This window comes from Rana temporaria, chromosome 5 (assembly GCF_905171775.1).
Source record: "Rana temporaria chromosome 5, aRanTem1.1, whole genome shotgun sequence".
NCBI lineage: Eukaryota > Metazoa > Chordata > Amphibia > Anura > Ranidae > Rana > Rana temporaria.
In genome coordinates, this window is record NC_053493.1 from 187,172,615 (window position 1) to 187,196,698 (window position 24,084).

A 24,084-nucleotide genomic window follows, 5' to 3' on the forward strand; every position below is an offset into this window, starting at 1 on the left:
GATATTCAGTCAGCAGCATAACAGAACAGTCACTCAGCATCAGCATAGGCAGTCTCCAAGGGATCTGACATTTAAAAAAAAATATTCAGTTACATCAGCATCAGGTGCTTGGTAGCTGGTGTTGATCCAAGCCTGATTCATTTTTATGAAGGTCAGTCGATCGACGGAGTCGGTGGAGAGGCACACCCTGTGATCGGTCACAAAGCCTCCAGCAGCACTGAATGTGCGTTCTGAAAGAACGCTGAATGCAGGACAAGCCAGTAGCTCAATTGCGTACTGTGCAAGCTCTGGCCAGTGATCCATCCTCAAGACCCAGTAAGCCAGAGGATTTTCGGTGGGGAATGTGTCCAAGTCTGATCTTGCCCCTAGGTATTCCTGCACCATGTAAAACCAGACGCTGGTCATACCTCGGGGCTGCGGAATTGTCTGAACGCATCGGTCAGATGGCCACCTTCTCTACCGCTCCTTCTGTGACTCACTGAAGCCTCAGCAACACGTTGTCCAGGACCAGGATCTGGTAACCCCCCAGGTTCTGGGAACGCGTTGCACAGACCTTTCTGCAAGGCCTCCCGAAGATGTTTCATCCTCTGCTCCATCTGTGACGGTAAGATAAGCTCTGCAACCTTACTCTTGTAACGTGGATCAAGGAGAGTTTCCAGCCATTAATGATCCCTCACCTTGATACCACGAATACGAGGATCCTTACGCAGGCTTTGCAGGATCAGGGAGGCCATGCAGCGTAGGTTTGCTGAGGCATTCGGGGCACAGTCCACTCGTCACTCGTCACTCGTGTGCCTATATCATAAGCTTTTTTTTTTAGTAGTACATATGTATCATACTTATGTCTAATTGGAAACATTATATGTTTTTAATACTCAGAAGCTCCCAAAGAAGCGACGTACAGTCTGTCAAGTCGCGAAACATGTCGAGCTGATCTTTTAACCATTCAAGAATCCATTCAGTATCATCCTCTGAAATCATCACTCCACCCAGCGCTTACACTGTATTATCTACATTTAGCCCTGTGGCTATTGAACGTCCTTTTTCTAGAGTGATAAGAATGGGGTTCTTTTATTATTTTGCTGTGTCTTATTTTGTATTATAGTGCAATTGCTATGTATTTTGTATTTTTCTATTAAAATATCATTCATTGTATTGGGTTGTGCCTACAAAGTCCAATTTTTCTCAGTTAAAGACATGGTCACATGTTTTTTTCACAAATCCATATATTGAAGGATGTGGCACATATCTATTAGTGGGTGAATGATTACCACCCCAGGGCAATCGTAGTCATAACAACATTACCCTTTGGAGGTCTGTCAGCCAAACAGTGGCATTATATGACCTTTGGAAATGCGCACAGACTTTCCTGGCCTGCTTCAGGACATCCTATAAGCCCGGGTACCTGCCCAAGAACTGCTGCACCACCAAATTCAGAACATGAGCAAAACAGGGCACATGGGTCAGTTGTCCCTGTCGCAGGGCAGAGAGGAGGTTGGTGCCATTGTCGCTAACCACCATTCCTGGCTTAAGCTGGCGTGGCATCAACCACCTCTGAGCCTGCCCCTGCAGAGCTGACAGAACCTCTGCCCCAGTGTGGCTCCTGTCTCCCAAGCACACCAGCTCTAGCACCGCATGGCATCTCTGTGCCTGCATTCCTGCGTAGCCCCTCGTACGCCTACAGAGCACGGCTGGTTCCGAGGACACATCAGCACAGAAAGAGGCCACAGAGGAAGAAAAAGAGGAGGGGGTGGAGGAGAGAGGTGTGTCACAACCAGTAGTAGTGGTTTGGAGGTGTGGTGGCGGAACAACCTCCAACACTACTGTGCCCTGCCCTGCGTCCTTCCCAGCTGCCAGCAGAGTCACCCAATGCGTCGTGAAAGAGAGGTAATGTCCCTGTCCATGCCTGCTGGACCATGAGTCAGCGGTAATATGCACCTTACCACTGACCGCCCTGTCCAGCAAGGCATGGACATTGCCTTCCACATGCCGGTAGAGAGCGGGAATCGCCTTCCGTGAGAACAAGTGACGTTTGGGAACTTGCCACTGAGGTACCGCACATTCCACAAACTCACGGAAGGGGGCAGAATCTACCAACTGAAAAGGCAACAGTTGAAGTGCTAGCAATTCAACCGCTGGGCATGTGGATGGCTGGGAGAGTACTTCTTTTGGCTCTGCAGTAGCTGGGGCAGGGAAATTTGTCTGGTACCATCAGTAGATTGCCCACATGTACTACTAGGTTGTGACACACCTAATTCTACACCTTCAGTCCTATCAGTGCAGGCTTCAGAGAGGACTGAGGGTCTAGTGGGGTTGGAGATCCCAGCTGATGAGGGGCTAGGGGAGGTACGCTTTGTTCTTTGGTGTGGGTCTTTCAGGTATCTAATGGGGGAAGAGGGCGCTAGTAAAAAATACCTCTAATGGGGTGTTGAAAACGTGATCCCAAATGGTATATGTGGGAAATGTGTATATGATACACTCTAATGTCTAAACAATTATAACAAAAAATATCTCGATTTGACCATATGCAATCACTGTGCTAATATAGCACACACACTGGTGACCTCAGTGAAAGTCCAAAAAAAACACTATCCAAATAGTGCGTCTTATTGCGGTACTCAAAACCATATGCAAAATTAAATAAAACAGTCCATGTGTGCTTATTGACAAATCCAAACGATCATTGGAGCATGCAAAAATGGATCTTGAGTGTTGCTACAGCCACCACCATTAATACATTTGCACCCGAAGTGATCTTGCTAAAAGGGAGGCTTACCAAAGGCAGTGGACCCCTTTCATATGAATTGGGTCAGATAAGCTGAACAGGTGTTAGTGCCTGCACACTGATGATAACGTGCAGACTGCAGATTCAATGCCAGTGATGATCAGGATTCCATCCAAAAACATTAACAGAGAGAAAAGCTATAGTGCATTACCGTTTATTTTAAAATCACATAACATAAAAAGCTGATTGGCCCCTTACTTGGAGAGTGCCTGCCCGGCACTAGGACTGCATGTGTCTAACAGGACCCTCAGCTGTGTGGGTTGCTGTGTGAAGAGGCGCGTTGTTCAATTGCAGCAGCGTGCGGGATCAGCTGGTGTGCTGAGAAAGTGCCAGACTAGCCTCCGACAATTGTTTCGTGGGTTACCACGTCATCAGGGGGGCGTGTCTGACCGCTGGGGATTCTGGTTTATGTAGGCAAGAGAGAGTCAATCTGGACAAGGGGTGGGCGTATCCTAATGACGCATGCACTCCTACTGGCGTGCAATAGGCTTCCCTTACAATTGCTCAAAAAACGTTACACCATACTAACGCACATCAAAGGAATTACAAACATAAAAATACTTTAAAAAATGGTATCACAGACTCGGTATTCAACTAGCCTGATTGCTAATTACATACATAGTATGATAATGCCTTGCTATATTATCCCCCTTATTGTCCCCGCCGGATTTTAACTAAAAATCCGGCATGGGTTCCCCCCCTCAGGAGCATACCGGGCCCTTAGGTCTGTTATGGGTTGTAAGGAGAGCCCCCCTACGCCGAAAAAAAACGGCGTAGGGGGTCCCCCTACAATCCATACCAGACTCGTATCCAAAGCACGCTACCCGGCCAGCCAGGAAGGGAGTGGGGACGAGCGAGCGCCCCCCCCCTCCTGAGCCGTACCAGGCTGCATGCCCTCAACATGGGGGGGTTGGGTGCTCTGGGGCAGGGGGGCGCACTGCGGCCCCCCCCACCTCAGAGCACCCTGTCCCCATGTTGATGAGGACAGGACCCCTTCCCGACAACCCTGGCCGTTGGTTGTCGGGGTATGCGGGCGGGAGGCTTATCGGAATCTGGGAGCCCCCTTTAATAAGGGGGCCCCCAGATACCGGCCCCCCACCCTAAGTGAATGAGTATGGGGTACATCGTACCCCTACCCATTCACCTGCAAGAAAAGTGGTAAAAACACAAATAAACCACACAGGGTATTAAAATATTTTATTAGTCTGCTCCGGAGGCCCCCCTGTCTTCTTTATTAGCTCTTTTACCAGGGGGAGCTTCTTCTTTGACGTCTTCGGGTGGGTGGGGGCCACCGTCTGGTTCTCTTCCACCGCCGGGGGGGGGTCGCTTTTAAAAAAGCCCCCACCCCCCGGCGGGTTTCCTCCGGCGTCTTCGGCGGGGGGGCTTCTTCTTCCGCTATCCCGACGGGTCTTCTCCGCTATCCGGGGGGTCTCCTATGTTCGCCGCTCTCCGCTGTTGACTCGGCGCACCCCGGTTCTTTGTCTCGCTGTCCGGTGCCTTCTTCCGTGCTGTACGTCTTCTTCTCCTTCCGTGCTGTGAGTTCTTCTTCCATGCTGTGACGTCATGTTCTTCACTTCTCTTCTTCTCCCGATGTTGAAACGCCGGCTCTTCTCGCTGAAATGACGGATGCGCGCCTTGCATCGGACCAATATAGGCCTCACAGTCCCATCATGCTCTGTACCTACCCATGTGATACCTACCACGTGGGTAGGTATCACACGTGTAGAATTGGCGGATCTCCCGTCGCTTCTATGACGGCTCTGTCTCCATCGCGGCAAGCTAGCTCGGCGCTGGCTCCCGCGATGGGGCTCGTAGGTGCTCAATCTCGCTGAGAAAGAGAGCGAGATTGACACAATATCGGGTTCACCTACTGTAGCTCTAGGGCTGAAAGTGATATGTTTAGAGCGAGACATTTTTTGGGATTAATAGATAGACCTGAAAAGGATGCAAAATGGTTTAGAATTGACATTAGGTTGGGGCCTGATACTTGAGGAGATGCAAGAAAAAGGAGAATGTCATCGGCGAACAAGCATAACTTATGTTTATGGCCACCTACTTCTATGCCTAGGATCGTTGGATCTGACCTGATTTTTTGGAGGGCAAATAATAAAGGGGAAAGCGGACATCCTTGTCTCGTGCCTCAATTAATGGAAAACGTGTCTGACTTGTATCCTGCATATTTTACATATGCTTTTGGGCTATTATATAGTTCCAAGATCCATTTTGTAAAGTTGGGACCAAAGCCCCATTTTTGTAGAGCATAATTCAGATATGACCAGGATACTGAGTCAAATGCCTGCTTTATATCTAGCGAGAGAAAGCACGCTGGGATTCCTCTTTTCTTTGCTATATATGCGCCAAAAGGTCTGCCCTTCTTATGTTATCTCCTGCCTGTCGGTTAGGCATGAAACCTACTTGGTCACGGTGGATCAGTGTTCCAATTATCTTATTTAGGCGATTTGCCAGAATTTTACCTAGGAGTTTAATGTCCGTATTTATCATTGAAATGGGGCGGAAGTTTTCACTGAGGGTATTATCCGCATGCAGTTTAGGGATCATGCAGATAGTAGCTAAGAGTGATTCCTATCTAAAAGTTTTTTGGTTAAGTAAGTCGTTAAAAGCTTCGGCTAGTCTTGGGAAAATGAGTTTGTTGAAAGTCTTATAGTATCGAACTGTGAATCCATCTGGACCGGGCCTTTTGTTTAGTTTGAGTTCCCTGATCGCATCGGTTACATTTTCTAGAGAGATAGGTTTATCTAAGTGTTCTTTTTGGGATTCAGTCATTTGGGGTAAATGGATTTTGTGAGTAAAAGGAGTCTGCGGCTATTTCATTAAAAATATTCGTTTCTGAATATAGCTTTTTCAGGTGGGCGCTGAATTTCTGCACTATTTTAAGGGGGTTGCTAGAAATAGTGTTATTTGTTAGTTTTAGCTTCATAGGAGAGTATGATTTATTGATGAAATTAAGCGTCCTAGCTAGGTATGCGCCAGTTTTGTTAGCGTTTTTATAAAAGGTGTGTTTGGACCTATTTAAAGATTTGTTTGGCGATTCTGTAAGAAATAAATTGTACTCTAGACACGCTTTATCCAGACGGATTTTGGCGTTGGGGGAGTGGTCGCTTTGGAAGGCTAAGTAAGCTAGGTTGAATTCGGTTTCCAGTCTCATTGCCATTTGTTTTCGTTCTTTTTTAACCACTTAAGCCCCGGACCAAAATGCTGCCTAAAGACCCAAGGGGTTTTTACAGTTCGGGACTGCGTCGCTTTAACAGACAATTGCGCGGTCGTGCGACGTGGCTCCCAAACAAACTTTTTTTCCCCACAAATAGAGCTTTCTTTTGGTGGTATTTGATCACCTCTGCGGTTTTTATTTTTTGCGCTATAAACAAAAATAGAGCGACAATTTTGAAAAAAATGCTATATTTTTTACTTTTTGCTATAATAAATATCCCCCAAAAACATATATAACATTTTTTTCCCTCAGTTTAGGCCGATACGTATTCTTCTACCTATTTTTGGTAAAAAAAATCGCAATAATCGTTTATCGGTTGGTTTGCGCAAAATTTATAGTGTTTACAAAATAGGGGATAGTTTTTTTGCATTTTTATTTATTTTATTTTTTTTACTTCTAATGGCGGCGATCAGCGATTTTTTTCGTGACTGCGACATTATGGAGGACACTTCGGACAATTTTGACACATTTTTGGGACAATTGTCATTTTCACAGCAAAAAATGCATTTAAATTGCATTCTTTATTGTGATCCCGATCGGACCCCCGACCCACGTCAAGCAGGGCACGTATATATACGTTGATGTGCCTGCCTGTGCCATTCTGCTGACGTATATGTACATGAGGCGGTCCTTAAGTGATTAAGGATCCCCAATTGTCTTTGAAAAGTCCCTCTCAGTACAGGTTTATGGGCCTCCCAGAGTGTGAAAGCAGATATTTCTGGAGTCATGTTAAATTCTAGGTAGTCTTTCAAGGATTGTTCGATTTCTGAACAATAAGAGGGATGCCTGATATACCAAGTGGGATCTTGTTTTTTTGGGAAACTGCGTTATGATCCGACCATGGAATGGGAATTATAACGGAATTAAGAACTTCGGGCAACATTCCAATTGTAATAAATATATGGTCTATACGGCTAAGTGACTGGTGCGGGTTGGAGAAGTAGGTGTAGTTGCGCTTCATAGGGTTCAATTCTCTCCAGGAGTCTACTAGGCTATATTTAGATAGGAGATTGGATAGTGTCCATTTTGAATGGTGTTTCGGTTGAATGTAGGGAGATCTGTCTAGGAACGGGAGAATTACTTGGTTTGAATCACCACATATCAAAAGAGAACCTATTTTATGTGTGTTGATGGTTTGAAATAGGTGTGACAGAAACAGCATAGGGTTAAGGTTAGGGGCATAGTAGGATACTATCGTTATTGCAGAGTCTACGATGTATCCTGTTAAGATCAGGTATCAACCTTCAGGGTCTCTGAGTTCAGATTTCAAGGTAAATGGGGTTGAACGATGGAAAGCAATCAGGACTCCTCTTTTCTTAGCTGAGGCAGACGCCGTGTATACTTGTGGGTAGGCGGGTTGAAGTGTTTAGGGGTTGAATCTGGGGTAAAGTGTGTCTCTTGTAGACAGACTATGTGGGCATTTTTGGATTGAAAGAACCTAAAAGCTTTCGTATGCTTTTGTGGTACATTCAAGCCTTGTACATTGAGTGATATCATATTCAAGGGTGCCATGGTAGCCAAACCAATAATCTCATCTTACCTTGCATCTTCGAACGAAGATTACTCCATGCAGACTGGGTGAGGAGAGGGGAGGGAAAGGAACCAAAATTAAAAATCTTAAAAGAAAAATGAGAAACGCAATACGTTAATGTACGTTCATACAATACATAACAGGTTAAGTATTCAAAGTTTACTCGTGATGAGGGAAGAAGTCCCCCACCAAGAGAAAAAGGGCCCGCGTCAAATCCCCACATATTAGAATGGGGATCCGAGGTGGACCTACTGAGACACGTGTTTTCCCATGAGTCGGAGCACCGCATTCTGTAATGTAAAAATGCACCTTTGCGGATGCAAGATGTTTTCCAGTTTAATAATTTAGTCGTGAGACGAGTGGGATCGTTTAGCTGCATTGCTGGGCAATCCCCCTTAAAGAGGAAGAAGAGGAAGGATGTGAATTACCAGCTGGGATGTTGGGATGTTAGGAATGTCATAGGTCTATGTCATTCCTTGGATACAGATTATTACAAGGTGAGGAACAGTATTGGATTTCATTTCATATTAATACATGCTAGAATAGTAGCAAAAGGTTAGTGAGTGGCCTTATGCGGAGGGTCACATGGCGTTAATGAGATAAGATCCGCTTACTCTCATACGATAACTGCAATGGTACAAATTGTGGGACTGTGTGGGATATGAAATCCGACCAGGTGATAGGGCGAAAGGGTCACATCCCTATGGGGACCAACATTTGTGACATGTGGGATAATGGTTCCACAGCTATAAACTGGTATTGCTACCATTTATAATAAAAAGAGAAAGGAAATATAACATGGAACTAGGGCAAGACAGGCTAGCTGTCAAAATCCATTTTCACGACCTGAAAAGGAAGAAAAGATGGTTAGAGGTAAGAGAAGATCAGTCCATCGAGTCTTCTTGGTCCTGAGGCTGTGGTGCATATCTGCCCCGCTTGTTTGATTGTTGGATGCCTCCATTCTGCTCATGCTGTGTGGAGTTGATATGAGAGGAGGAGGAAGCAGCTCTTCTACGTGAGTTGGATGCATTAGAGGATTTTTCAATCAGCTTAAAGTCCATAAGGGCCTGATGTAGTTGATCCGGTGATCTGCAGACTATTTTCGTTCCCTGTTATGTGAAACGGAGGGAGAAGGGAAATCCCCATTGATATTTTATGTTGCGTTGTTGCAGTTCAATTAGAAGAGGTTTCATAGCTCTCCTCTTGGCGATGGTTAACTACGAGATGTTTGTGAATATTTGATAGTTGTGACTCTGGAATGACAGATTGCTCTTTTCCCTTGCTGCCTCCAGTATTTGTTCCTTGGTTCTATAAAAGTGAAATTTGGCTATTATGTCCCTGGGGGGACCATCTGCCTTTTTAGGGGTGAGTGCTCTGTGCACTCTGTCCATTTCCAAACGCTCAACTGCAGTACCTGGAAGTAATTCCTGGCATAACACCAGGATGGTGGACTGAAGGTCAAGTACAGACTCTGGGATGCCTCTAAATCTAAAGTTAGACCTCCTAGCACGGTTTTCGTAATCTTCCAGCCTCTTCTGTAATGTTAAGTTTTCTTCCTTGAGCAAGTCTATCTGACACATACCTGAAGGATGAGCCCGCCGTGCAGGAAGTGGCAGCCGTTACTCCTCTGATCCCGGGACCCCTGGTAGAGTGGACAGGGGGAACGGGAATACAGAGTCGCACAAGCGCCGGAGTGACGCTGATGCAGGGGCTGGTTGATGCTTCTGCAGGATCTGAGAGAGTCTCTGGAAGACAGGTGCAAGCTGGCAGGTAACAGACCGGAGGGAAGGTGTCCCGTAGATCAGGCAGCAACAAGTCCCAGAAGACAGTGAGGAGTCCCAGAAGACAGTGAGAAGCTGGACCAGCCGATCAGGCACAGGAAGGCCAAGATGGTAGGGAGGTCGTCAAGCTGGGTCGGTAACAGGCGGGTGGCAGAGTACCAGGGATGAGGCAAAGGGATGGTCAGAGCAAGCCGAGGTCAGGGCAGGCGGAAGACAGGGTCAACAGGAACAAGCCGGGTATCAGGATCTGGATCAAGCAGGGGTAACTGGTACTGGAAGACTCAGGAAACGCTATAGACCGGACAGCAAGAGGCCAGGCTCCCAGGACACTTTAAGTACCCCGTTTTGGCGCCAGATTGACGTTTGCGTGTGCCCGCGCGCCGTTGCCGCCGGTGCGCGCGCCCGCCCGCCGCGGTACCGTGAACGCGCGTGCACGAGCGCCATTGCCGCGATTGCGCGTGCCCCGCGCGCGCCGATGCGCCGCTAGCGCCATCTGGTGCCCGAGGTAATTCATGACATTGCCCCCCTCCAATGGGCAGCCTCCGGATGCCCAACCGAGATATCTCCAGTGGATGTGAGTCTTTAAATGACTGGATTAGCCTTTCAGCATGTATGTTGTCCTCTGGTTCCCATGAATTCTCCTCGGGCCCGTACCCCTTCCATTTGACGAGGAACTGAATTTGGTTGCGTCTCTTCCTGCAGTCAAGGATGGATTCCACCTTGAATTCTTCCTCCCCATTGACTAATACCGGTTCTGGAGGACCAGTATCTCGTTCAGGAAAGGGGTTAGGAACATCTGGCTTGAGCAAGGCAACATGGAAGACTGGATGAATTCGGAAGGTTTCCGGTAGATCAAGTTCGTAGGCCACCTCATTTATCTTCCTTTTAACAGAAAAGGGGCCCACAAATTTAGGACCTAGCTTTTTCGTGGGGCATGCAAGTCTTAAATTTAGAGTGGACAAATAAACTTTGGTTCCGGGCTCCAGGTTGAGTTCCCCTCTTCTTCTCTTGTCATAGATCTCTTTATTACGTTCCTGTGTCTTAGTCATTGTCTCCTGCAGGATCCTGTTGTTTGTGTTAAAAAAATTCAAAGTGTCCTGGACGGCGGGTACCGTACTCTCCGGAACAGAATTGGACAGGAGCAATGGGTGAAAACCGTAATTGGCATAAAAGGGAGACTGTTTGGTGGCAGAATGAATGGAATTATTGTAAGCGAATTCCGCCAAAGGCAGCAGGGACACCCAATCTTCTTGAGAGAAGGAGGAGAAGCAGCGGAGATACTGTTCAAGCGTTTGATTCGTTCTCTCCGTCTGCCCATTTGACTGTGGGTGGTACGCTGATGAAAAAGAGAGGCCGATCTTGAGACTACTGCAGAGTGCCCTCCAGAACCTGGAAGTGAACTGCACCCCTCGATCGGACACAATGTCCACGGGGATGCCGTGAAGCCTAACAATTTCCCTGATGAAAACGTTGGCCGTTTCCGGGGCAGAGGGTGTGCCTTTCAAAGGAATAAAGTGTGCCATCTTTGAGAGCCTGTCCACTACCACAAAGATAGTGGTGAAGCCCTCTGACGGGGGAAGTTCCACGATGAAGTCCATGGAGATCATTCTCCATGGTCTTTCTGGTACTGATAAGGGTTTAAGGAGCCCCCAGGCTCTAAGCTTGCTTCCTTTGTTGCGAATGCACGTGGTGCACGATTCCACATAGTCCTTGCAATCTTTCAAAAGTTGAGGCCACCAAAAGGTGCGTTGCAAAAGTTCTGAAGTTTTTTGTACCCCAAAGTGACCAGCCAGCTCGTGATCGTGACAAGATCCCAGGACATAAATTCGTAGACCCTCAGGCACAAAGATCTTGTCCTGATGCCATAGTAAACCGTCCCTGGACTGCAGCTCCGATCCAGATGAAGGGGAAATTCCAGCAGAGGCTTGCTTGATTTGGGGTAATAAGTCCCTTTGTAATAGCAAAAAGTTCCCTGATGACAAGATGGTATCTGGGGGATTGAGAGACTCCGAACTACCGTACATGCGGGAGAGAGCGTCCGGCTTGGTGTTTTTTGACCCTGGCCTGTATGTGATGTGAAAGGAGAACCTCGTAAAAAAAAGTGCCCACCTGGCCTGGCGTGGTTTAAGTCTCTTAGCCACCTTCAGGTACTCGAGGTTTTTGTGGTCCGTGTAAATCAAAATTGGGTGCGCTGCGCCCTCCAGGAGGTACCGCCACTCCTCCAGAGCGACCTTTATTGCCAACAGCTCTCGGTCCCCAACGTCATAGTTATTTTCAGCTTCGGATAACTTATGGGAAAAGTAAGCAACGGGATGTAACAGAGCCTTGGGGCCCTGTCGTTGAGAGAGAACTGCCTCAACCGTGGTTTCAGATGCATCCACCTCGAGAATGTAGGGCAAGCTTGCGTCGGGGTGTCTGAGAATAGATGCCGAAGTGAACAAGTCCTTCAGGGTTTCAAAGGCTGTTTGGGCTTCTGGTGTCCAACGGAACCGAGCAGACTGTTTGGTCAATTCCGTTATAGGAGCAATGATGTTGGAGAAGGCTCTGATGAATTTCCTATAAAAATTCGCGAAACCGACGAATCGCTGAACGCCCTTTCTGTCTGTAGGTGCTGGCCAGTCAAGAATTGCGGAAACCTTCTGGGGGTCCATCTCAACTCCCTTTACAGAAATTATAAGTCCCAGGAACTGTATACTTGAGCGCTCGAACTCGCATTTATCGGGTTTGGCATACAGTCCGTGAGTTCGGAGTCGCTCAAGCACATTCCTGACGTGTACCCGGTGTTTTTCCAGAGAAGGGGAGAAGATTAGGATATCGTCCAGATAAATGATGACAAAGAGGTCCAGAAAGTCTCTAAAAATGTCATTCACCAAGTGCTGGAACGTTGCTGGGGCGTTGCAGAGCCCGAAGGGCATGACTAAATACTCAAAGTGCCCGAAGCGGGTACGAAAAGCGGTCTTCCACTCATCCCCTTCACGTATGCGGACTAAGTTATAGGCCCCACGGAGGTCTAATTTGGTAAAGATAACCGCGGACCCAAGACGTTGAAACAGTTCGGGTACTAAGGGAAGAGGGTACCGGTTCTTAATAGTTATTTTATTGAGTTCCCGATAGTCCACACAAGGGCGAAGGGAATGGTCTTTCTTTTCAACAAAAAAGATGCCTGCTCCCGCGGGTGACGTGGATGGACGGATGAACCCCTTCCTCAGACTGTCATCGATGTATGTTTTTAAAGTTTCCAGTTCATGTCCTGTTAAGGGGAAGATCCTACCGAAGGGGACTTCGGCACCTGGAAGGAGTTCAATGGGGCAATCGTAGGCCCTGTGTGGTGGAAGGGTCTCAGCCCCCTTTTTGCTGAAAACATCCAGATAGTTGTGGTAGGCTTCTGGAACAGATTGACGGGCCTCAACATTGGAGTCCATGCAAAGCAAAGGCAGAGGTGGAGGTGGCACCTGCAAGCAGTGCTGTCGGCAGAATGGAGAACCGAAGCTGACCTTGCCCGTTACCCAGTCGATCTGTGGGTTGTGAACCTGAAGCCATGGTACACCTAGTATGACAGGAAACAGGGGGGAGTCAATCACATCCAGGCACAGCAGTTCATGATGGTTAACAGCAATGGTGGTAGCAAGAGGCTGGGTTTCTTGGGTGACTGGTCCAGATCTTAACACCGAGCCATCCGCTAAATAAACAGAAAGTCCAATAGTCCTAGAGCGAAGAGGGATCTGATGTCTGGTGGCAAAGGACCGATCCAAAAAGCAGCTGCACGCCCCTGAGTCAATTATAGCGCTGACTTGGATAGTCCCTCCTGGAAGCTGGAAGAAAATAGGGATAGCCAGGTGAGTAGAATTGCTTGGCAGAACAGGTAAGTGGACAGAAGACATGGACAGACACTTACGAAGCTTGGCAGGACAGGTCCTCACGTAGTGCCCGGCCTCCACGCAATACAGGCATAAGTTGTTGGCCCTGCGGCGTTGTTGTTCCTCTGGCGTAAGGGAAGGGCGGAGAAGACCTAGCTGCATAGGTTCTGAGGTGTCAGGAACAGACGAGGTTGAGGGAACCGGTGGAGCTGTACTGAAAACGGGAGGCACCCGTGGCATCATCCAGACCGGACGAGATGGGGCATTGGCCCTTTTTAGTTCTGCGCTCCCTCAGGCGACGATCGATCTGGATGGTCAGGTTAATTAATGCATCCAAAGTCCCTGGGACCCCTACCCGGGCCAGTTCGTCTTTAAGCGGTTCAGAAAGGCCAAGGCGAAACTGGTAGCAGAGGGCCGAGTCATTCCAACTTGTGTCTGAACTCCACCTACGAAATTCAGTCACATAATCCTCTGCTGGTCTGCGACCCTGTTGCAGGGCGTGCAAAGTGGCTTCAGCAGTGGCGGTCTGGTGAGGGTCCTCATACAGCAGAGACATGGCTTGGAATAAGGTAGTTAAGTTATCTAGTGATGGGTCCTTGTTTTCCATGAGGCGATGGGCCCAAGCTTGCGGTTCGCCAAACAGCAGCGAGATGACGAAGCCCACTTTAGTGACTTCTAATGAAAAGGTCCGTGGTTGAATGAATGAATGAATGAATGAAAACTTATATAGCGCAGCACATGCGAATTTAATCGCCTCTGGGCGCTTGTTGTTCCTGTCTCCTTTGGTATCAAAAGAGATGAGTCTTGATCTTTCTCCTGAATGCTAAGTGATTCTCCTCCAACCGAATGCTGGTTGGTAAAGCGTTCCATAGTCTAGGCCCTTGGACCGCGAATCTCCTTTCTCCTTTGGACTTGTATCTGGCTTTGGGTATCTGGAGGAAATTTTGATTGGTGGAACGCAGAACGCGATTGGGTTTATGAGCTTTTATTTTTTCGCATAGATAATGGGGAGCATTCCCATAGATACATCTATGCGTTAGACAGAGTGCTTTAAAAGTGATTCTGTCTTTTACTGGTAGCCAGTGAAGGGCTCTCAGTGAAGGTGAGATTGATTCCCAAGGTTTTTTCCCAGTCACAAGTCTAGCGGCCGTATTTTGAACGACTTGTAGACGAGCGATTTGGTACTTGGGGAGTCCGAGGTAAAGGGCATTTGCATAGTCCAATCTTGAGTTTACAATAGCTCCCACCACGACCGCTATGTCTTCCTTGGGAATAAAAGGAGTAAGTCTGCGTAGTAGGCGCAGCAGATGGTGAGATCCGCTGACTACTGACCCTATTTGTGCGTCCAATGTCATGTGAGAGTCAAAGATGACCCCGAGACTTTTGACTTTGGCGCTAGGGGTGATGATTTTGCCCAGAATGGGCGGGGGGGTCCAAGTTGTTGTAGGTTGATTCATACGCTTGGCGTGAAACAGGAGAAGTTCTGTTTTCTCTCCGTTGAGTTTAAGATAACTCTTTGTCATCCAGTCCTCTATCAAAGAGAGGCATGTCTCTAGATTGAGGTGATGATCCTTTTTATTGCAAATGCGGAAATATAGTTGCGTGTCGTCTGCATATGAGTGGTAGAGCAGTTTTTGACTGCTAATAATCTCAAAAAGAGGGCGAAGATAGATGTTGAATAACACCGGCGACAGGGGGGATCCTTGAGGGACTCCGCACGATACCGTGCGTTTCTCAGAAGTGAAAGGTCCTAACTTCACTATTTGCGATCGGTTTTCCAAAAAAGAGGAGAACCAAGATAAATCGCCTTCTGCGACTCTGGCTACTTCAGCTAGCCGAGTCAATAAAAGCTTGTGGTCTACTGTGTCGAAGGCTGTGCTCAGGTCCAACAGAACCAGAAGACAAGATTCTCCTTCATCTGCGGCCTCGAGAGCGTCGTCCCATATTTTGAGCAATTCGGTTTCTGTCCCGTGTCCAGGCCGGAATCCCGATTGAAATGGGTCAAGTAGGTTGTGGGTATCTAGATTATGTTGCAGCTGTGGTTGGAGAGCAAAGTACAGTTCGCAAGCATTGTGGAAGGCCCGGTATTTGGCCTGGGTCAATCCTTCAAGATGGCGGCAGAGTTCCTGCATAGGATCCACTCCCTGCGCGGGCTCGGACATGGCTGTCCGGTACTGACACGTACCTGGAGGATGAGCCCGCCGTGCAGGAAGTGGCAGCCGTTACTCCTCTGATCCCGGGACCCCTGGTAGAGTGGACAGGGGGAACGGGAATACAGAGTCGCACAAGCGCCGGAGTGACGCTGATGCAGGGGCTGGTTGATGCTTCTGCAGGATCTGAGAGAGTCTCTGGAAGACAGGTGCAAGCTGGCAGGTAACAGACCGGAGGGAAGGTGTCCCGTAGATCAGGCAGCAACAAGTCCCAGAAGACAATGAGAAGCTGGACCAGCCGATCAGGCACAGGAAGGCCAAGATGGTAGGGAGGTCGTCAAGCCGGGTCGGTAACAGGCGGGCGGCAGAGTACCAGGGATGAGGCAAAGGGATGGTCAGAGCAAGCCGAGGTCAGGGCAGGTGGAAGACAGGGTCAACAGGAACAAGCCGGGTATCAGGATCTGGATCAAGCAGGGGTAACTGGTACTGGAAGACTCAGGAAACGCTATAGACCAGACAGCAAGAGGCCAGGCTCCCAGGACACTTTAAGTACCCCGTTTTGGCGCCAGATTGACGTTTGCGCGTGCCCACGCGCAGTTGCCGCCGGTGCGCGCGCCCGCCGCGGTACCGTGAACGTGCGTGCACGAGCGCCATTGCCACGATTGCGCGTGCCCCGCGCGCGCCGATGCACCGCTAGCGCCATCTGGTGGCCGAGGTAATTCATGACACTATCTCAGTTAGGCACTCTTGAGTATATACCTTAATTTCCTCCGTTTTAGCCTCCAGGACCTCTGTGCGGTTTCCCAGTTCCCTAATTTCTCTAGTGAGGTTTGAGGTGCATTTTTTCAAATTGTTTAAGTAGTCCTGAAGGGACAGTGTCATGTTGACTAGCGGCTTTAGCTGCATTGCTAGTGTCATCTTCCTCACTGTCTGAGGTAAAATTGGTCGGGGTAGCCATGGGTAAAGTAGTTTTAGCTGTGTGCTTCTTTTCCTTCCCTGAGGGGAGCCGCTCTGAGGTGAATGGCGCCTTCTTAGCAGTGCATTTGCTCTGCTGCGCTCTGCTGGGGGGATTCGTTTTGGCTTTTTTTCTTGAGCCTCCCAGCACCATATTGCTAAGATAATGTTCCTCTCACCTTCCTGCAGCTCTGACCTGATTTTTTATCCAGCAATGCCGGCTTGGGGATAGGTTATCCACGGGTTTCTCCTTTCATGTAGCGGAGCTCTAGTCAGGCATGTCAGTCCCGCTAGAGCCCGCCCACACACCTCTTAAAAAAAATTTCAATCAATTTGCAACAGTCATGAGCTGAAAATTGTGTGTGATTGTTGAACCCAAAACTCAAACTATGTCCCTTTTGTATACACAGGAGGACATCAGCCAGGATGAGGGTCTGGAAAGTGTCAGGCAGGAGGGGGCCGGGGTGAGTGGCACAGAGGAGGTGGCAGGGCCAAGTGGCACAGAGGAGGTGGCAGGGCCAAGTGGCAGAACAAGGTGCCAGGTGCCTCCCATCTGCCTTCCAACAAGAAGTGCCAGAAGGGATAGGAGTGTGAGCGAGGCAGCACTGGCCCTGATTAAAGAGGCACAGGCCACACTCCAGCAGCCTATCACCCCTAAAGATGGCACCCTAGTAATGGCCAAAATGAGCCAGATGTCTATTGACCAACATCTCATATTTGAGCCCCTCCTACTTAGTTTGCTCAATAAGGGGGTGAGGGGGACACTTAGCGAAGACACAGTAATTTGTAGCCACGGCCACCCCCCTCCACCGTCATCTCCTTCTCCTGGCACGAGTACACCTCCAGAGGCACAGGCTCCAGGCAAGCGGAGAAGGAAGGCTGCAGGGCAGGCTACAGAAAAGGCAGCAAAGAAGACTGGAGGGAAGGCTACCAGGAAGACCAGAAAGTGATGGCCTTGCTTCAAGGTGGTCTGACAGAAGGCAGCCTGTTTTAGTACCACAAACTTGGGATATATATCTGTCCTGCTGCTGTTCCTGACCTCTGGGAGTCCAGGATCAGATTGGGCTCCCTCCTGTATGTGCTTCTCAATGTCCAATTTTAGTGTCCACACATAGTTGCACCAAATGGCAGCAGGGTCTCCAGTAGACATGTGCAATTAGTTTTGTTTCTAATTCGTTTTTTTACGAAAATTCGGAAATTCATTAATTACGAATTTTCGTATTTACAAATTTTTTATTTACAAATTTTCAGACTTCCGAAAAATTTTAATTTACGAATTTTCGTATTTCCGAAAATTCGAATTTACTAATTTTCGTATTTTCGAATTTTTCAATTTTCGAATTTTTCCATTTTCGAATTTTTCCATTTTCGAATTTTTCAATTTTCGAATTTTTCAATTTTCGAATTTTTCAATTTTCGAATTTTTCAATTTTCGAATTTTTCAATTCTAGAATTTTTCACTTTTCCAAATTCGAATTTTTCAGATTTGTCGAATTTTTCAAATTTTGAATTTTTCAAATTTCGAATTTTTCCATTTCCGAATTTTCAAATTTTTCACTTTTCCAATTTCAAATTTTTCAGATTTGTCGAATTTTTAATTTTTCAAATTTTTAATTTTTCAAACTTTGAATTTTTCAAATTTCACATTTTTTCAAATTTAGAATTTTTCAAATTTTCAAATTTTCAAATTTCCGAATTGCGAAATTCGAAATTTCGAAAATTTAAAAATGTTTCAAATTTCAAATTTTTCGTATTTACAATTTTTTTTCAGATCCTCGGAGAGTTCTTTGCCATGAGGTGCCATGTTGAACTTCCAGTGACTAGTATGAGAGAGTGAGAGTGATAAACCCATATTTAACACTCCTGCTCCCATTCACACCTGAGACCTTTTAACACTAACGAGTCACATGACACCGGGGAGGGAAAATGTCTAACTGCGCCCAATTTGGACATTTTCACTTAGGGGTGTACTCACTTTTGTTTCCAGCGGTTCAGACATTAATGTGTTGAGTTATTTTGAGGGGGCAGCAAATTTACACTGTTATACAAGCTGTACATTTCACTACATTGTAGCAAAGTGTAATTTCTTCAATGTTGTCACATTAAAAGATATAATAAAATATTCACAAAAATGTGAGGGATGTACTCACTAGACATGTGCACTGCCAAAAATTTCGCTTTTTTCGTTTATGTTATTTTCGGGGGTTTTTTTCCGGAAATTCATAAATTCGGGAAATTAGAAAAAAACTTTTTTTCCGTTTTTGTTTCATTCGTTTTTTTATTTTTTCGTAAATTCTAAAATTTCAAAGAAAACATTTTTTTTTCGTTTTATTATTTTTTTCATAAATTCGGGAAATTTTCGGATATCCGAATTTTCGAATTTTCGTATTTCCGAATTTCGAAAATTCGAAATGGAAAAATTAGAAAATTGAAAAATCTGGAAATTGAAAAATTCGGAATTCGAAAATGGAAAAATTCGAAATTTGATTTTTCGATTTTTTCAATTTTCGAATTTTTCAATTTTCGAAATTTCGAATTGTCAAAATTCGGAAATACGAAAATTCGAAATTTGAAAAAAATCGAAGTTCGAAATTCGAAAATCGAAATTTCGAATATTGAAACATTCGAAAATCGAAATTTCGAAAATTGAAAAATTCAAAAATCAAAATTTCGAAAATTGAAATTTTAGAAATTTTCTAATTTAGAATTTTTAAATTTTTCATATTTCGAATTTATCAAATTCGATATTTCGAAAATTGAAAAATTTGAAAATTGAAAAATTCGAAATTTCGAAAAATTCGAAATTTCGAAAAATTCGAAATTTCGAAAAATTCGAAATTCGAAATTTCGAAAATTGAAATATTCGAAATGTCAAAAATTCAAAAATTCGAAATTCGAAATTTTCTAAATTGAAAAATTCGAAAATTGAAAAATTCGAAATTTGAAAAATTCGAAATTCAAAGATTGAAAAATTCGAAAACTGAAAAATTTGAAAATGAAAAAATTTGAAAAATTCGAAATTCGAAATTTTGAAAAATTCGAAATTCTAAATTTCGAAAAATTCGAAATTCGAAATTTCGAAAAAATCGAAATTCCAAATTTCGAAAATTCGAAAATTGAAAAATTCGAAATTCGAAAATTTCCGAAAAATCTTTATTTTTTCTCCGTTTCATTCGTTTTTTCTGTTTTTTGCTTTTTCGGATATCCGAAAATTTCCCGAATTTACGAAAAAAGCAAAAAAACGAATAAAACGAAAAAAACTAAAAAAAATTTAATTTTAGAATTTACGAAAAAAAATAAAACGAATGAAACAAAAACGGAAAAAAATAATTTTTCGAATTTCCCGAATTTACGAAAAGAAAAACACGAAAATAACATTAAACGAAAAAAACTTTTAATGTGACAACATTGAAGAAATTACACTTTGCTACAATGTAAAGTAGTGAATGTACAGCTTGTATAACAGTGTCAATTTGCTGCCCCCTCAAAATAACTCAACACATTAATGTCTGAACCGCTGGAAACAAAAGTGAGTACACCCCTAAGTGAAAATGTCCAAATTGGGCCCAGTTAGACATTTTCCCTCACCGGTGTCATGTGACTTGTTAGTGTTAAAAGGTCTCAGGTGTGAATGGGAGCAGGAGTGTTAAATATGGGTTTATCACTCTCACTCTCTCATACTAGTCACTGGAAGTTCAACATGGCACCTCATGGCAAAGAACTCTCCGAGGATCTGAAAAAAAAATTGTTTCTCTACATTTAGATGGCCTAGGCTATAAGCAGATTTCCAAGACCCTGAAACTGTGCTGCAGCACGGTGGCCAAGACCATACAGTGGTTTAACAGGACAAGTTCCACTCAGAACAGGCCTTGCCTAGGTTGACCAAAGAAGTTGAGTGCACATGCTCAGCATCATATCCAGAGGATGTCTTTGGGAAATAGATGTATGAGTGCTGCCAGCATTGTTGCAGACGTTAAAGGGGTGGGGGGTCAGTCTGTCAGTACTCAGACCATATGCCGCACACTGCATCAAATTTGTCTGCATGGCTGTCTTCCCAGAAGGAAGCCTCATCTAAGGGTGATGCACAAGAAAGCTCGCAAACAGTTTGCTGAAGACAATCAGACTAAATACATGGCTTACTGGAACATGTCCTCTGGTCTGATGAGACCGAGATAAACTTATTTGGTTCAGATGATGTGAAGCGTGTGTGGTGGCGACCAGGTGATGAGTACAAAGACAAGTGTTTCTTGTCCACAGTCAAGCATGGTGGTGGGAGTGCCATGGTCTGGGGCTGCATGAGTGCTGGCTGCCAGCACTGGGGAGCTACAGTTCATTGAAGGAACCATGAATGCCAACATGTAATACATAAGCAGAGTATGATCCCCTACCTTCAGAGACTGGGCCGCAGGGCAGTATTCCAACATGATAACAACACCAAATGCACCTCCAAGACGACCACTGCTTTACTAAAGAAGCTTAGGGTAAAGGTGATGGACTGGCCAAGCATGTCTCCAGACCTGAACCCTATTAAGCATCTGTGGGACATCATCAAACAGAAGGTGGAGGAGTGCAAGATCTCTAACATTCACCAACAATGTGATGTTGTCATGGAGGAGTGGAAGAGGACTCCAGTGGCAACCTGTGAAGTACTGGTGAACTCAATGCCAAAGAGGGTTAAGGCAATGCTGGAAAATAATGGTGGCCACACAAAATATTGCCAATTTGGGCCCAATTTGGACATTTTCACTTAGGGGTGTAATCACTTTTGTTGTCAGCAGTTTGGACATTAATGGCTGTGTGTTGAGTTATTTTGAGGTGACAAATTTACACTGTTATACAAGCTGTACACTCACTACTTTACATTGTAGCAAAGTGTAATTTCTTCAGTGTTGTCACATGAAAAGATATAATAAAAATATATATTTTTAAAGATACTGTGTATGTGTGTGGTGTATATATATATATATATATATATATATATATATATATATATATATATATAATTAGATAATATAGACTAAGACAGTATGATGTAATAGAAATATAATATATCGTAATAATTAACTACCCATTGTCTGGCCACTGTACAGAAATGGCCAGACGGGAGGAGCGCTGATGCTGGTGGACGTACCCATACATCCTCCTGCATCACCTGCTTGTGCACGCTCTCCAGTGCCTGACACAGCCAATTACTGATCATTGTACTGGGTCACTGTGAGCAGCCCTGGTACCATGTGATCGCTGTGACCAATTACCAAGCACATGAACAGTAGTAAACAATGCTGTCATAGTTTACTACCCTACTGTGTAGGATCTGTGATTGGTCTCAGCGTACACATGGTACCAGGGCTGCTCACAGTAACACAGCTGTGAGCAATCACAGTAGTACACAAGGTTTTATGAATTACACCTTTACCCAGTCCTACCAATTGCTTAATACAGTCATTGTCATTGTAATTAGACATGTGCAGAAAGGAAAAATTTGCATTGGGTGGATTCCTAATTTTGATCAGTTTCAGAACTTGTTTAATTTATTAAAATTTTGTTTATTCATTTTCTAATGAATTCCAAATTTCCAGAACGATTCCAATTCAGATCAGTCGAAAAATTATCAACAGATTAAAATTCTGTGCGAAGAATTGCTGGTTGTTAACCACATAACTACCTTTTACGTCGACACAATGGCACGGCAAGGCAAATGGGCGTACCTGTAAGTCCCTGCAAATTTGCTGCCCAGCGGGCCCGCCGCGTGCCTTGTGAGTGCGCTCGCCGGTCCCGGGAACTCGATGTTCTCGGGCGGCCCGCGTTTGTGGTCGGCAAAGGCAGAACAGGGGGATGCCTTTGTAAACAAGGCTTTCCCCTGTTCTGCCTAGTGACATGTCACTGATCTACTATCGGAAACAGTGATCAGTGACGTGTCACTGGTAGCTCCTCCCCCTAACAGTTAGAATCACTCCCTAGGACACACTTTATCCCTTCAGCTCCACCTAGTGGTTAACTCTTTCCTTGCCAGTGTAATTTTCACAATAATCAGTGCATTTTTCTAGCACTGTTCGCTGTAAAAATGACAATGGTCCCAAAAATTTGTCAAAAGTGGCCGATGTGTCCGCCATAAAGTCGCAGTCATGATAAAAATTGCATATCACCGCCATAACTAGTAAAATAATAATAATAATAAAAATGCCAAAAAACTATCCCCTATTTTGTAGACGCTATAACTTTTGTGCAAGCCACGCAATATACGCTTATTCAAATATGTAGAAGAATACATATCGGCCTAAACTGAGAAAAAATTAGCTTTAAAAAAATTGGGGATATTTATTATAGCAAAAAATACTTATATACTGTGGGCCAGATTCTCGTAGGAGCTTGTAACTTTGTGCGGGCGTAACGTATCTGATTTACGTTACGCCTCCGCAACTTAGACGGGCAAGTGCAGTATTCTCAAAGCACTTGCTCCGTAAATTGCGGCGACGTAGCGTAAATCGGCCGGCGTAAGCCCGCCTAATTCAAATTGTGAAGAGGTGGGCGTGTGTTATGTAAATTATCCATGACCCGACGTGATTGACGTTTTTTACTTACGGCGCATGCCCTGTCCATGGAATATCCCAGTGTGCTTTGCATCAAAGTACGCCGCAAGGACGTATTGGTTTCGACGTGTACGTAAATGACGTCCAGCCCCATTCACGGACGACTTACGCAAACAACGTAAAAAATTCAAACGACGGCCATACTTAACATTGGTGCGCCGCACTTACGCCACCATATAGCAGGGGTAACTTTAAGCCTAAAGTAAACAGCGTAACTTTACTGCGTCGGCCGGGCGTACGATCGTGAATTCGCATATCTAGCTATTTACATATTTTGACGCGTAAATCAGCGTACACGCCCCTAGCGGCCAGCGTAAATATGCAGTTATGATCCGACGGCTTAAGAGACTTACGCCTGTCGGATCTAATAGATATCAATGCGTAACTGATTCTAAGAATCAGGCGCATAGATACAACGGCACAACGCAGAGATACGACGGCGTATCTGGAGATACGCCATTGTATCTCTTTTGAGAATCCGGGCCTGTATATTTTTTTTCAAACTTATTGCTCTATTTTTGTTTATAGCACAAAAAATAAAAACCGCAGAGGTGATCAAATACCACCAAAAGAAAGATCTATTTGTGGGGAAAAAAGGACGTCAATTTTGTTTGGGAGCCACGTTGCAAGACAGCGCAATTGTCAGTTAAATTGATGCAGTGCTGAATCGCAAAAAATGGCCTGGTCCTTGGCCAGCCAAATGGTCCGGGCTTAAGTGGTTAAGGAGCATGCCGAGAAGCCGGCTGCCGTGTCCTTAACAACTGATGACTCACAAGCTGTCAGTGGGCTTCCCCACTGATAATTAAAATGTAAACTAAAGAATACTGGCAATGAAAATTGCAGAAAAAAAACAGCATGGCCCCCACCCCCAAATCCAATTAAGTTTCGTATTAATAACAAAAATGGCATGGGGTCCCCCCAAAATCCAAACCCTTATCTGAGCATGCAGCCCGGCAGGCCAGGAAAGGGGGGATGAGCATGTGCCCCCCTAACCATACCAGGTGACATGCCATCAACATAGGGGGGTGTTTTCTTAGTGTAGTGGCCTGCTCCTGTTGGGCAGGCGCTGCTTTAAATTTAGAGGGGATCTGAGTTGTTAATTGACTCAGGCAAATGTAATTGTGGGCAATTTAGCCTCTGTTCCAGCCATGGCTGTGCTGGGAGTAACCACCATTGTTCGCCCAGGGGTGTTATTATCATCCCAGGC